Source organism: Bos grunniens, chromosome 15, assembly GCF_055505025.1.
Source record: "Bos grunniens cultivar Pamir isolate PY7600 chromosome 15, Bosgru_T2T1.0, whole genome shotgun sequence".
NCBI classification, from domain to species: Eukaryota; Metazoa; Chordata; class Mammalia; order Artiodactyla; family Bovidae; genus Bos; species Bos grunniens.
The window spans coordinates 59,160,771-59,176,855 of record NC_141179.1 but is presented as its reverse complement, the minus strand read 5'-3'; the positions used below and the strand labels follow the sequence as shown (position 1 = coordinate 59,176,855).

At 41.8% G+C, this 16,085-nt stretch overlaps 1 non-coding gene across 1 annotated transcript; it reads right to left on the bottom strand.

The window, feature by feature from the left end:
* Positions 1-10,467: 10,467 nt before the first annotated feature.
* On the bottom strand, positions 10,468-10,540 carry TRNAR-CCG (transfer RNA arginine (anticodon CCG)). The gene has a single exon. It is a non-coding gene; the product is annotated as a tRNA-Arg (tRNA).
* Positions 10,541-16,085: the final 5,545 nt, after the last annotated feature.

The following is a 16,085-nucleotide window of genomic DNA, read 5'->3' as shown; positions in this document are numbered from 1 at the left end:
GAACTCTTTTCTCTGTACCATGAGCTTTCCTGCTGCTGCTGCTGCTAAGTCGAATCAGTCGTGTCCGACTCTGTGCGATCCTGCAGCTCACCAGGCTCCCCAGTCCCTGGGATTCTCCAGGCAAGAACACTGGAGTGGGTTGATGGGCTTTCCTAGAGCCATATATTTTTAAAAATGAAAGACTAGAGAAAGACAGAGGCACGTTCATTTGGATCTCAAACAGCATTTATATTTCAAAGTCACAATTCAAGTTTGTATCACTCTAGCCAATTAATTAATTGGGTGATGTTCCTTAAGTCTGAATGTTGGGATGGAAAGACTATATTGTCAAGATACAAAAACTGAACTTTTTTTTTTTTTGCTAAATATTTCTCAAAATCACTTGAATCTATAGACCCCTGGAAGAAGAAATTGTGTTCAGAAAAAAATCTTAATTCCTGAGTTATGCTCTGGACCTTTTGAATAAGAATCTCTAGCCTTGGTGTTTATAAATATCTATTTCCATAAGCTACCCAAATGATGCTCATGCCTGCTGAAGATTTAGACCCACCACATTGATGGGAAGAGTACTAGCAGTAAATTGAGACCTGATGTTCATTACAAGGAATCAGTTAATTAAAGGTGTGTAAAATGGTTGACGTCAAACTAAAAAATGTATGTAGAAAAAAGTTGCAGAATGATATGTATAAGATGCTTTCATTTTTAAAAGTAGATGATTTTGTAGAGCAGTCTTAGGTTCACAGCAAAATTAAGGGAAAGGTGCTTCTGTTTTCAAAAATATGTTGGTATAATTTGTGGCATAAAAATAGAAGAAATCAAAGGACTATGTCTAACAGTAGCATTTTTTTCAGAGGGCTTGCTTATAAGGTGCCCTCAGTTACTATATTATAGTCCTTGAGTATTTATAATAAGATTGTGTTACTTATGTCATCAGAAAGAAATTATAAGAAGTCTATCTATCTATCGTCTGTCTACTTACCTACCTCCCTATCATTTCATTCATCCATCCATCCACCCATCCATCTATCCATCCATCCATCCATCTCTGTGAAAAAAACATCAGTTCCAGCTGCAGCTTCAAGTCCCAGTTGGGCTTCCAACTCATTGAGTTACAAAGAAACAATATGATACTAAGAATTTAATTTCTGGATTCAGAAAGACCTGGGTTCCAAACCTGACTCCATCACTTCTTGGTGACATGATTTAGGGTAATTCTCCTTATTTCACTGAGTCTTTGTTTTCTCAGTTGTAAACCTTATGAGGATAAAAACAGATAAAACCCTATGATATAGGTTTTCTTTCTTTTCTAATTTTTAAAAACAAATTTTTTAATTTGTAGAACTGACCCACTTCTGCAAATGCAAAGTGTTATGTAGAGAGAAACTGAGGTGAAGTTGGGCTGTTTTTGTCTGATCAGTACCCTTTCTCTTTCTTCTAGTTACTATGTCCAGTGCCTGCCTCCTTGCTTTGAAGATTTGTCTGCTTCTCTTTAACCTGTTATCCCAGTGGAAAGTGTACCAGAATAATAGGGTTTCTGAGGGGTTTAATTGGTACAATCATTACAGGTAACCCTTAGTCACAGCCAGGGCCAAACATATAGTGTTGGTTACTTTTATAATGTCCTATGTGATTGCTTGGACTCAGGGCTTTGTACAACCTTTTCAGCCCATAGATTCTGGGCCTCTCTCCCTCCCTCTCCCTCCGCCTTTCTGCCTTAAATTCCTCAGACATGATTCGCCGACTGAGTCATGCTCACCGTCCCTTCAGCCTCCATGAATTTGTCTAAGTGATGCCGAACCTCGCTATTTACTTTCTTCATTATCTACTGTACACTGCATTTGTGATCATTCAGCGGTTTCTTTTCGAAAAAAGATTGAGAATTAGAATGAGTAGCCACACACGTGCCCCCAAAGGCCGCCAAGCATTTCCAACCAGATCCAGATTATGATGTCAAACCCAGAGGGCCACGACTGTCCTGATTGCTTTATCAGCTTCCATGCGTCTGTGCTGCGATTAAAAAAAAAAAAAAAAGAAGTCAGAGAGAGAGGACAGGGACCAAAGAGTAGGATCATCAGGCCACGTCCCAGTCTGTGTTTTAGGACTGTTTCACATTCCATTGGCTCTCTTGGAACTGACTTGTTTTGTAGGGCCCCATCAGCTCTCCCCAAAGCAGAGAAATTAAGTAAGTGCAAGTTGAAGTGTGTATGCTTTTCTGTGGAGTCCCAGAATGACTTGAGTGTCCTGAATGGAATTTCATACATGTGTTGGGTGAGGTGATTTATTATGGGAGGTAATGGAAATTAATTTCACTTTGAACCCTGGGGCACCAGAAAATGCCTAAGTGCTGAGCCATTTTCTGTAAGTAGGCTATAAAGCTGCTACTAGCTTCTGACTGGGCGGCGAGGTGGCGATGACCACTTGTAAAACAATGAGCTGGAAGAGGAGGTTAATGGGCCCTGGCCGTCAGGCAGCCTCCAGTGCCTGCCCCACAGGCCCCTGCTGTCACGGGACTCTTAGTCTTCTTGGCGCCACAGATAACAGGGATGCTGGAACAGTCCCTGTGCAGAAGGAGAGCCAAAGGAGAAGCGAGGGGAACATTCTTCAGGGGCCAGTGACCGTGTTTGACCGGGAGCATTTGGCTAGGTGGAGGGGCCCCAGCCTGGGAGTTCCCTTAGTAGGAAGCAGAATGGCTCAGAGCTATAAATGGGTCCTGAGGAAATTCTGTTTCTAAAGATGGCCTCAGTTTAAGCTCTCACTAATTTGAGAGGGATGGGGTTTCCCAAATCAGCTTCTGGCCTCCAAGGTCTCCCACCCCACAGTCTTCTGATTTAGGATTTTCAAAAGACCTCCCAGTCACTATTGGAAAGCACAAAATCCAGGGCTATTCTAAGGCCTCCAGTGAAGCCATTCCACAGACCCTGTTACTACATCACCGTTTTGATGGTCTTCTTGGTTAGAAGACCCTCCAGGGTTTTCTGGGGAAGGGGGCTTCTCTTGGACTTCGTATGGAATTCAAACATGTGCTCACTACATTAAAGAATCACTCACTATCTAACATACTGTGTGAATATAAATATATACATATGGATACAAACTGTCTCAGTTTTTGTTTGTTTCTTCATTAGAATGTTTTGTTTACTATCACATTCCTAGAGCTTAGAACAATGCCTGGCACATAACAGTCCCTCAATAATTGTTTGTTGAATGAAAGAATGAATCATAGTAAGTGTTTGGGAGAATATAAAGATGAATGAGGCCTTTAAATAATAGGCCAACAATAATAGGCCTACAATATAGGCCTTTAAATAATTTTAAACTTATTAGAGAAAGCAAACATTGACTTCATTCATCTGTTTATTCATTTGCTAAGAAATATTTAATGAGTGTTTACTAAGTACCAGGCACCACTCTGGGATTTCAACAGTGAATGAAATATATTCTGGGCCGCATCTCAGAACCAGGAAAAACTGAGTTTCTGCAAAATAGTGATGGTTTGATCTACTCAACAGTGTGTATCTTATAACTAATCAGGTTTTCTTTTTTACATTTTCTACAAAGAAGTTCAATGTTCATTTGCTAACCCAGATATGGTCATCACATTTGCATTTTTGCTTTTCTATGTATAAGCTTTGCCCTGTGAGCATTCTATACCATTTCCTTTCCCTCTGAGTTCTGTTTTTCACTTTTTGTTCTAAGTTGTTTTTTTGTTTTTTTTTTTTTTCTGTTTGTAAGAGGACAATATAAAAAGATTATAATCGTCTAGCGTCTCAAATCCTTTAGGGAATGATGTAGCGCATGAGACCATACAAGTAAAAGTATTTTTGGTCTATTTGTAAAAACATCACATGACAACATGACAACAGAGGTCTAGATTGTCATCAAATATGGAGACTCCGATTGAGATCACTAGACCCTTATAGGCAATGTGTTGTACATGAAATTCACTTCAGGGGGTCATGAGGGGCACTTCAAAGAGAAGCCCAATCACCTCTTAAGGAGCTGAAAATGAGATACCTGAAGTCTAAATTACTGACCAACCAGGAAAGATATACCTTAAACATTAAGGTGTCATGGTCAGAGATAGCAAACTTTTGTTTTACATTGAAGTCCCAAGTTGAAAGTCACAAGTGCAAGACCCTTGAAATCATTGTTTCTCCCATGGGCAACACTCTGAAAAAGAGAGACAGCAAGGATTCATTATTTAAATAACAATTAAATGATGAATGATCTATCTCAGCAATCTAGGAAGCAAAATCAAGAAATACTCAAGGACCTCTAAAGACACTATGAACACTAAACAAAAATGGACCGTGGGGGATACAGTGAAGTTGGGACTGGTAGTATATACTCCCATAGACCAAGGTCACTTCCCTATACAGTTGCACTATGATTAGCCATTCTGGTTCAGAGATAACTTCCAGGAATAATCCTATGACCTTCTGTGCTTCTTGTGTCCTGACCTGAAGGTTCGAGGCCAGAGGACACATTGTGATATGAATGTTTCCTGTATCATTCAGCAGGAAAGAATATGTGGACACAAGGTTTGGAACGTATGGAGCTAAAAGCTGGCCTGTGAAAACTCCTTCCAGAGACTATCCAGTGGTTAGGACTCCACAGGTTCCATCCCTGGTCAGGGAACTAAGATTCCCACATGTTTCACAGCCCCCCCCCCCAAAAAAAAAAAATCCTTCCAAATCTTACAGCTTGATAAACTTTTTCCTGAACTTGAATTTACATGACATTACCTAAAATTAGCTGTAAAGCTGAAAGAAAGTTTTCTAAACTATCAATAATTTTAAAATATTTATATTAACTGCACTCCACAAAAACCACATCTGGCCTTAACAATATGGTGAAACAACTGGGAGAAATATTAAGTGGCCTTATCCTACATTGTAAAGGAAGCCAGAAGAGCCAAGACATAGAGGAAATAGGCTCTCAGTCTCTGGGAGACCCTAGGGAGCCCTGCAAAGGAGGAGGGAATGGACATTTTCACAAAAGTGGTCTCTGTATTTGGGGACCGGGCTTCCTGAAAATCGAGGATTGAGGGACATTTTAACTCTAACTTGTCCTGTGAATGTTTAAGGACTACAAGTTTAGTGTGTAGCTTTCTAGTGGAGAAGAACAAGTAAAATACAAAAACGGGTAGAGAGAAAGGGAGTCATTTGTCCCTGTGCTTTCTCCTACTCTATTCTGGGAGAAAAGGATTCTCCCAGCAATAAGACATGGAAGCGTCCTCTTCCTAGCAGAAAATGACATGTAAACTGCAGAAGGAAAAGCCTATTTATCCCAAGCACATTTGTATCTACAAGTTTTTGAGGTCATGAACCACTTATGAAAATAAATGGCAGCAGTTCTTCCTTAACATGATTGGGTTAAGAAAAGAAAGACACTCCTGGTAGAAATGCTTCTTCGGCTTGAGCTGCAGCTAGAACCGTCAGCTGCAGACGGCTAAGACATCTCTTACGTCTCCTGAATTGGCAGGTGAGGTCTTTATCACTAACGCCCTTGGACTCTGTCAACCGCCCAAGCCCCTTCATGAATATACATGTACTCTTAGCTTAAAACTTCCCCAATTTTGTAGTTCAGGGAGATAACTGCTTTGGGAAAGAGCCCTGGTGTTCTCCTTACTTGGTGCAAGTAATAATAAATCCTTAATTCTCTCCTTGGTTTGATTGTGTTTTTGCTCAACACTCACCAACACTCACTCAACTCAAAAACCTGGTTTTCAGGTGACAGTATTGGCTCTCACCATTGTGAAAGATAAGGCTGCAAGCTAGAACACTAGGAAAGCTGTTAGTGTAGTTAGAAGACCCAAGAGCCTCTCTGGGTCTGAAAGCCTGAGAACCAGCATCACTGAAGGCAGGAGAAGATGGAACCCCCAGTTCTGAATCAATTCAACTTTCCTCTGCCTTTTTTTTTTTTTTCTTTTTCTATTCAGGCTCTCAGTGGATTAGATGATACACTAGTGATAAAGAACCTGCTTGCTAATGTAAGAGACATAAGAACACGGGTTCAATCCCTGGGTTGGGAAGATCCCCTGGAGGAGGGCATGGCAGCCCACTCCAGTATTCTTGCCTGGAGAATCCCATGGACAGAGGAGCCTGGTGGGCTACAGTCCGCAGGGTCATGAAGAGTCAGAAATGACTGAAATGATTTAGCACACAGGCAACCACACTGGGAAGGGCCATCTACTTTACTCAGCCCATCAATTCAAATGCCCATCTCTTCTGGAAACACCCTCACAGACCCACCCAGGAATCACATGTAACTAACTAATCTGGGCATCCCAAAGCTCAGTTTTCTAGTTGACACATAAAATCAACAGTAACTGAGCCTGCAGGCCTTGTTCCTCTGTGGATCAGAAGCCAAGAAGTACTCAGAGAGCCCTTCTGGTTTTACCATTCCAGTAAGGCTTGCATTCCAGAATTCCTGGGCAGGGGTTGTAGTCACAGGTTTTCATCTCAGAGCTTGAGTATGTCTTTCAAGGACAAAGTGATAATGCAAAATGATCAGCTTGTAGCCAGGCAGCCTGAGTGGAGGCCCCAGCTCTCCTACTTTCTAGTCCTGTGACTGTAGGCAAGTTAGTCACTCTGTTAATAGCTGTCAGTAAGTAAGCTAATACTGTGTAGTGATACTGAAGCAGAAGGGGAACAGGCAGGGTACAACCTTTAAAAGAATAACATGGCCCGAGGACAGGACATAAACTGGCTAGAACCAAATAGGTCTAAGATTGCAGATAGTGAATGAAGTCGCTGTCATGTCAGACTCTTTCTGACCCCGTGGACTGTAGCCTACCAGGCTCCTCAGTCCGTGGAATTTTCCAGGCAAGAGTACTGGAGTGGGTTGCCATTTCCTTCTCCAAGTGATCTTCCCAACCCAGGGATCAAACCCTGGTCTCCCACATTGCAGACAGACACTTTACCGCCTAAGCCACCAGGGAAGGCTTATGAGATGGCAGATAAATCCACCTCCATTAGAACTTGAGCCTCGGGATACTCTCATTGTAACAAACACATCAGCAAGCTAAGGGACACACCCACAGACGCCATGACAGTTTCAATGCCGACCATAAAGGTCAAAAAGTGGGTGGTGGCCCAGTTTCTAGAAATCCCAATCCTGTTCCCCAAATAGCTAGAATACTCTTCCCATTCATTAGCCTATGAAACTACCCACCCATATAAAAACTGACCCTGGTGCCACTCTTGCCTTCCGAGATGGCCACTGTCTGTGGAGTTTTTTTCTCTCTAAATTAATCCACTTCTTGCCTATCATTTTGTCTCTCACCGAATTCTTTCTTCAGTGAGACATCAAGAATCTGAGCTTCCTAAAGTCCTGAGGACCAGTATGATTTCAGTTAAAAGACCAGGGTTGAAGCCATATTCTCTGTTTTGGCTGGGTTTGAGTCCCAGCGTTTGCATTCAAGTCCTAGTCTGAGTTGCATGGTTTCAGTACTACCAAACATTATATAGCACTTAGTATGCATCAGGTATTGTGCTGATATATTAATTCATCTAATATATTAATTCAATGAGACACTTTAATTATCTCCATTTTACATATAAGGAAACTGAGGCACAGATAGGCAACATAATTTGCTCAAAGTCACACATATAGTGAGTTGCTGATCTTGAATTCCAACCTGGCATCCTAGATCCAGTGTCTTTGTTTGGAACTAATAATAGTCTCTCAAGTAGATTATAAATACTAACGAAGTGACATAGTAAACACAGGCATTGAAATGTGTGGCTACTCTTATAAGCTGTTTACAGTCATGGAAATCATCCCACTGAATGATTCAAATATACCTATATTTACCTACATTATTTTTTAAGACTTCAACAGAAATAAATTTTAAAAGATATTTTTCCATGAGAAATTCATGGAATCCTGAGAGTATGTCCATAGAGTTTACAGAACCCAGAAAACTAAAACAAAAACACTAAGATTAAACTGTGGATAATAGTCTTAGCCCTGCTCAGGAAAGCTAACTGCTGCTAAGTCACTTCAGTCGTGTCTGCCTCTGTGCGACCCCAGAGACGGCAGCCCACCAGGCTCCCCCGTCCCTGGGATTCTCCAGGCAAGAACACTGGAGTGGGTTGCCATTTCCTTCTCCAATGTATGAAAGTGGAAAGTGAAAATGAAGTCGCTCAGTCGTGTCTGACCCTTAGTGACCCCATGGACTGCAGCCTTCCAGGCTCCTCCGTCCATGGGATTTTCTAGGCAAGAGTACTGGAGTGGGGTGCCATTGCCTTCTCTGCAGGAAAGCTCACTATAACAGCATCTCTTCTTAATCTTCTTGATTTCTTCTTTGTATTTGCAAGAGCTACTGGGTTTGACGTCTCAAGTGATTTTAAGACTAGCATGGATGGCCATTTAACAGAAACACTGTAACAAGGATTCACGTATTGGCTGGAAGGTTTTAGTAACTGATCTCTAAGGTATTTTCAATTCTGAGAAATCGTGATTTTATGAAACTACCACTGTTACTGAAAGGTATGCATGGGGGGGTCTGGCTGCTCACCGCTCAAAAGTCAGTAAGCAGGCCAGGTTGGTGGAAAGGAAAGCTTGTTTTATTTCAGATGCCAGCAACTGGTGGGGAGGGTGGAGGACATCTGTCCAATGGCCAACTTCCCCCCTCCCAACCCCCTGAAAAGTAGAGGGTGAGAGCTTTTATAGACCGAGTTGCAGGGGGTAGGTTAAATGCAGAAACAGCACAGTCATCTCTAACAGTCATCTTCAACTGGTCATCAGTGGTCTGACCAGCATCATTTTGGTTGTTTCGGGTACAGTTAATCTTCAGTTCCAGGGTGCTTTTGTTCCCATTTCTTTGTGGTCAGTTCTTGGAATTGTGGTAGCTCATGTCCTGGACACAGTCTGGTCATCAGGTAGTTAACTTTTCCACCTGGAGTTTTAGTATTGATAAGACAGCTCACAGGATATGGCTCAGAATATTATCTATAGCCCTTGAGAAAGAACTAAAGGTCCTTCCTTGGCTGTGTTTAATGACCACATTATTATTTAGTCTCCTTAGACTGTTTTCCTTTGTTTCAGCATTTCTCACTTTTCTGATTAAACTTATTCTTTGACTAGTTTTCCACCGGAAAAGGCAAGCAGAGAACATGATCGGCGGCAGAGGGCAGGGTGTGGGGGGCATCAAGGACCACACGGTCCTGCTCCATTTCACCATAAGCCCTAGGGCTGGGAGGAGAGGAGGAGGAGGTGGGGTTACCAGAAACTAGTTGCCCAGAGAATTAACCCTGAGTAGTTGGTCTTCAGACCTCTGAGAAGGGCCTGCATACTTCAGGGTCTCAGAGAAAATTTCCCCGCAGAGCCAGAGCCCAGCTTTCTGAGGAAGAGGCTCCTCAGCCCTTCCTGGTCCCTTTGATGGGGCAGCACAAATCTAGTTGGGATTCCAACAGGGGTTTACTTTATCTAAGAAATTCAAGCTTGGTTTAACATTTGAAAATAAATCACATTTACTTGCCACATTAGCAAACTAAAGGGGAAAAATCACTGGAAAAGCTCAATAGATTGTTAAAAAAAAAAAAACTTGGCAAAATCTAACACTTTTGATGGTAAAAGCCATGAACAAACTAGCAGCAGATAGGGAAATTCCCCAACTGGATAAAGGACATCTGTAGAAAACCTTAGGCTAACATCAAAGTCAATGTCAAAACAGTGAATGCTTTTACACTCAGAACAAAAAAAATAAGAATGTCTGTTCTTATCATTTCTATTCAACATTGTATTGGAAACCTAGCATGTGCAGTAGGCAATAAAAAGAAATAAAGATCTTATAGATTAGAAAGGAAGTAGTAAAACTATTTTAATTCACAGACACATGGTTGTGTGCATAGAAAATTCTAATAATCTACAATAGAGCCATTGGAACTAACAAGGAACTCAAAAAACAATGTCAGTATATAAAACAATTGTAATTCTATGTACTAGTAACAATTAGCAAATGACATTTAAAAATATCATTTACTAAAATGTCGGCAAATATTGAATACTTAGGGATAAATTTAACAAAATGTCTACAAGACCTGTACAGTGAAAACTAAAATACATTGCTGAGACACTGAATTGGAAAGAAAACATATATCCATACATGAGAAGATTCATTATTATTAAAATGCCCATTCTTCTGAAATTGATACATCAATTTAACATAAGTCCATTTAAAATTCTAGCAGATTTTGGAGAAATTGATAAACTGACACTAAAATTTATACAGAAATCTAAGAACCTAAATTAGCCAAAACAATTTTGAAATAGAGGAACAAAGTTGGACCTGAAGTCTTACTATATACAAAGCTACAGTAATTAAGTGTGTGTGTGAAGTTGCTCAGTCATGTCCGACTCTTTGTGACCCCGTGGACAGTAGCCTACCAGGCTTCTCCATCCATAGGATTCTCCAGGCAAGAATACTGGAGTGGGTTACCATTTCCTTCTCCAGGGGATCTTCCCGACCCAGGGATCGAACCTGGGTCTCCCGCATCGGAGGCAGACACTTTAACCTCTGAGCCACCAGGAAAGCCCTGTAACAGTAATTAAGAGGGTGCAGTATTGATGTAAGACATACAGAGTAATTGGACAATAGTGAGTCCCAAAGCCTACTCACATAAATATGGTCAATAAATTATTGCGATGGTCTGTAACTGAATCTCCAAAATCTGTGAGATATTTGCCCAAGAAAAATAAAAACATATATTCACACAAAGACTTATACACAACTGCTCATAGTTGCTTTATTCATAGAAGTTCAAAACCTCGTGTCAATCAACAGGTGAATGAATAAACAAATTGTGGTTATACATGCCATAGAATACAATTTAGCAATAAAAAGAAACCATTGCTATATAAAATAACATGGATGAATCTCAAAAATATTATGCTAAATGAAGGAAACTAGATACAAGTAAGTATATATTGTCTGATTCTCGGTTCAGTTCAGTTCAGTCGCTCAGTCGTGTCCGACTCTTTGCAACCCCATGAATCACAGCACGCCAGGCCTCCCTGTCCATCACCAACTCCCGGAGTTCACTCAGACTCACGCCCATCGAGTCAGTGATGCCATCCAGCCATCTCATCCTCTGTCATCCCCTTCTCCTCCTGCCCCCAATCCCTCCCAGCATCAGAGTCTTTCCCAATGAGTCAACTCTTCGAATGAGGTGGCCAAAGTACTGGAGTTTCAGCTTTAGCATCATTCCTTCCAAAGAAATCCCAGGGCTGATCTCCTTTAGAATGGACTGGTTGGATCTCCTTGCAGTCCAAGGGACTCTCAAGAGTCTTCTCCAACACCACAGTTCAAAAGCATCAATTCTTCGGCACTCAGCCTTCTTCACAGTCCAACTCTCACATCCATACATGACCACTGGAAAAACCATAGCCTTGACTAGACGAACCTTTGTTGGCAAAGTAATGTCTCTGCTTTTGAATATGCTATCTAGGTTGGACATAACTTTCCTTCCAAGGAGTAAGAGTCTTTTCATTTCATGGCTGCAGTCACCATCTGCAGTGATTTTGGAGCCCAGAAAAATAAAGTCTGACACTGTTTCCACTGTTTCCCCATCTATTTCCCATGAAGTGATGGGACCGGATGCCATGATCTTCGTTTTCTGAATGTTGAGCTTTAAGCTAACTTTTTCACTCTCCACTTTCATCAAGAGGCTTTTTAGTTCCTCTTCACTTTCTGCCATAACGGTGGTGTCATCTGCATATCTGAGGTTACTGATATTTCTCCCGGCAATCTTGATTCCAGCTTGTGTTTCTTCCAGTCCAGCATTTCTCATGATGTACTCTGCATAGAAGTTAAATAATCAGGGTGACAACATACAGCCTTGATGAATTCCTTTTCCTATTTGGAACCAGTCTATTGTTCCATGTCCAGTTCTAACTGTTGCTTCCTGACCTGTATACAAATTTCTCAAGAGGCAGGTCAGGTGGTCTGGTATGCCCATCTCTTTCAGAATTTCCCACAGTTGATTGTGATCCCCACAGTCAAAGGCTTTGGCATAGTCAATAAAGCAGAAATAGATGTTTTTCTGGAACTCTCTTACTTTTTCCATGATCCAGCGGATGTTGGCAATTTGATCTCTGGTTCCTCTGCCTTTTCTAAAACCAGCTTGAACATCAGGAAGTTCACAGTTCACATATTGCTGAAGCCTGGCTTAGAGAATTTTGAGCATTACTTCCCTAGCATGTAAGATGAGTGCAATTGTGCGGTAGTTTGAGCATTCTTTGGCATTGCCTTTCTTTGGGATCGGAATGAAAACTGACCTTTTCCAGTCCTGTGGCCACTGCTGAGTTTCCAAATTTGCTGGCATATTGAGTGCAGCACTTTTACAGCACTCTATTTGTATGCAATTCTAGAATAGGCAAAGTTTATTGTAACAGAAAGCAGGTCAGATTTTGTCTGTAGTTGGGGAGTGGGGATTGGTCACAAAGGGGCATGAAAGAAATTTTGGGGTTACAGGAAATATTTTATATTTTAATTGTGGTACATTTACATGGGTATATACATTTGTCAAAAATGCATTGAACCACACATTTAAAAGAAGATGAATTTTATTTTATGTAAATTATCCTTCAAGGATGTTAGAAATAAAAAGAATTAAAAAGAGTGGTAAATTGAATGGGTGCAAGATAAACTTATTTGATTAGTTTGTTAGGGCTCCATGACAAACTACCTATGATCAGGTGCTTAAACAACAGAAATTTATTTTCACGTGATTCTGGAGGCTAAAAGTCCAAGATCAAAGTGTCAGCATGGTTGGTTTGTCCTGGAGCCTTTCTCCTAGACTTGTAGATGATGTTCTGTTTGTTTTTATGTCATCTTCCTTCTGTGTGTGTCTGTGTCCTAATCTTTTCTTCTCATAAAGATACTAAATCATATTAGATTAGAATCCCCCTTAATAATCTCAGTTAACTTAGTCACCTCTTTAAAGGCCCTATTTCCAAATGCAGTCACATACTGCATTTGGACTGGGATTTAGGACTTAAAAATATGAATTTTGAGGTGATGTCACTTTTCTTTCATTCAGCCTATCATAATTATAGAGCCAAACATATTTTTTAGTGTGAAAAATTTATGGTGACTTAATATTGGTGAGGCTGAATTCAGACGCTGTCAAAAAAAGATTGATCAAATCTTCATGTCCACTTTGTGGGTCCTGTGTATGTCAGTTGCTCAGTCATGTCTGACTCTTTGTGACCCCATGGTCTGTAGCCTGCCAGGCTCCTCTATCCATAGAATTCCCCAGGCAAGAATACTGGAGTGGGTTGCCATTTCCTTCTCCAGGGGATCTTTCTGACCCAGGGATTGAATCCAGGTCTCCTGCATTGCAAGCAGACTGTTTACCACTTGAGCCACCAGGGAAGCCTAATGGCTTGTGGATCCTAGCTCAATTTTAAAAAGAAACAGGAAAAAAAAAAAAAAGTAGGAAGGCTGGCATAGGGGGATAAAAGGGTGGGAACATAGTTGCTTGAATGGTAACTTTCAAACAAAATGATTAAGTTATGGAAAAATTTGAGAGTTTAAGATCAGGCTTCCCACTATTATCGTATTGTAAGGGAAGCTTTGGAGGGTCCCCTTGCTGAGATATCAATTTCCCAAGTGTTTATGGCTGATTCTACTGAAGTTATACCCCCTGGAAACTGTTTTTGTTTTTATTTCTGTTGTCAGAAGGAGCCAAAAAAGGCTATACCTGTGTTTCATAGCATAAATAGAGCTCTTCAAAAAGGTGGTTCTTGTTCAAAAAAAAATAATATGAAGATTAAAAATCATTTCAGATGTCAAATGGGAAACACGATGATTTGATTTTCTGTGACCACATTCCCAGGAGGGAGGAGGGATAGCATCTGAGGAAAAAAGCTGGGGCGAATAGGGGTTGACAGAATACAGGAAATCTCTCTTTTATTGATAGGCTCTTCATAAAGGGTAAGAATGATTTCACTCTCTTAGAAAAATAGTATGGGCTGAGCAATTACCTTTACAGCAAAGGTTAAACAATAGTGAACTCTACCTTTACAGTAGAGTCATTAATAAAAATCCCTTCTGAACTCAGAAATATGTTATTTAAGGCCAATTAAGATTTCTCAGCCAGTGCCACCAAACCTCTGGCACCCTTGAAAGAGCATCAGCACATATGGACGTGAGGGAAGGAGTTCAGTGCTTCCCAATAGCTGTTGGAAAGTAAAGAAGAAGAAAAGAAATCAGTCCATCTACAGACATGGCTAGGATACAAGAAACACTTTTCATTGCTGTTCCCATCCTGGAGTGCCAAGACAGTTCTCTAAAAATCAAATTTGAATAATGACCATCTCGACTTCTAGCAGAGAAAGAATATAAGGAACTTCACCACTATAATCTGGGTTCACAGACACTGAGATTAGGAATGTTATTTGGGAAACAGAGCTAGAGCAGGGAAGGGCTGACCTTTCCCTTGGGAGCGCTGTGAAGCTGCCTTAGGGAGAGAGAGAACTAAGATGTACAGGATTCATATTAAAGAGCTGGTTGGAGGTGGCTGTATGAGAAGTGTGTGACACTGCATAAGACCAACCGAATGTCCTTATTCAGTCGCAGATGGGATGACCTTGTGTCCTGGTTTGCCTGGCACAGTTTCATTTACTCACTTGAGTCCTAGTGTAATTATTCATTTAACCCCCTTCACGTTCAATGTGGATGATAGATAATTATATAGTCGCAACAGCGCTAACAGACTTTTCCCAGACTCTGCAATGCAGGGTATAAGAGAAACGCAAAGAGCCAGGCCACACCTTCTAGAACATAATAAGCGACATATGCAGGAAGCGAACCCTCCTTGCCTGTCTGGGCAGGGAGGCAGCCACAATCATTGCAACAACACTGGAGGCTGCAGAGTGGAGGACAGCACCAGTGATAACAAAGGAGAGCTCCCTGACTTCCAGTGGGATCACGGAAGCCATCTGGACGGTGGCCTAAGGGAGTCAGAAGGCTTAGGGGTCGGGAGTGGGATGGAGACCTTAGCATTCCTCAGACTGTGAAAAAATGAAAGTGTTAGTTGCTCAGTCGTGTCTGACTCTTTGTGACCCCATGGACTGTAACCCGCCAGGCTCCTCTGATCATGAGATTCTCCAGGCCAGAATACTGGAATAGGTTTCCGTGCCCACTCCAGGGGATCTTCCCGACCCAGAGATCGAACCCAGGTCTCCTGCATTGTAGGTGAATTCTTTACGGTCTGAGCCACCAGGGAAGCTAATCCGTTTCAGGCCATTGCTACTGGGTTTTCATATTCTCAGGGCTGCTTTCATGAGCGCACAACCAGGACCTTGCCCCCAAAAGAATCCTGCTTTGGGAGTTTAATGTTCTGCAGTCGCCATCTTGAAATTCTTAATAAAGTTATCTTTGATACTATATTTCATAAGTCAGGTCCAGTGAGAAAATAGAGTATGTTCCAAGGACACAGAGTCTCAGCTCACCTTCATTCTGCCTCATGCTGCCTTTCTGTCCCCCAGGGTGGGTTTTCAGTAGCCCACTCCCTTGCCCCCAAGTGCCAACCTGCCTGATCTCCCCACCCTTGCTCTCTGCCTCTGCCGGGCACAGTGGGATCCAAGTGAGGTGAGCATGGCAGGATGGTAGCAGCCATCTGTAACGGGGCAGGCAGTACCTTAATGTGCATACCCTGGTACCAAGGTTGCATTCCTTTAGATGTCAGCTTTACACTCAGTCAGCTGCTATGGTGGGCCTGTGGGAGGGGGAGAGTGCCATTTCCACTCCTAACCTGGGCTCTGTGCTTGGTGTCAGGAGGGAGGTGCCCTGCACCTGGTAGGCTGCTTGCCCACCTGACAAATTGCAGAGCGGAACCTCGGATGCCTGTGAGGGCTGCACTTACCTGATGAGAATTCCCATGCCTGAGGGAGGGGAAGGTTAAATAGCAGGTAGAAATACCATGACAGATTGAGAAAGAGAACCAAAGACAGGGAAGTGTTATATTCTAATACTTCAACACTTTCTCCCTGTTCCTTGGACAAGTGGCCCACTTTTTCCTTTTGCCCCAGGGCCCTCTAATTATGGAGTCGCCTCTGTGTGTTCCCCTTAA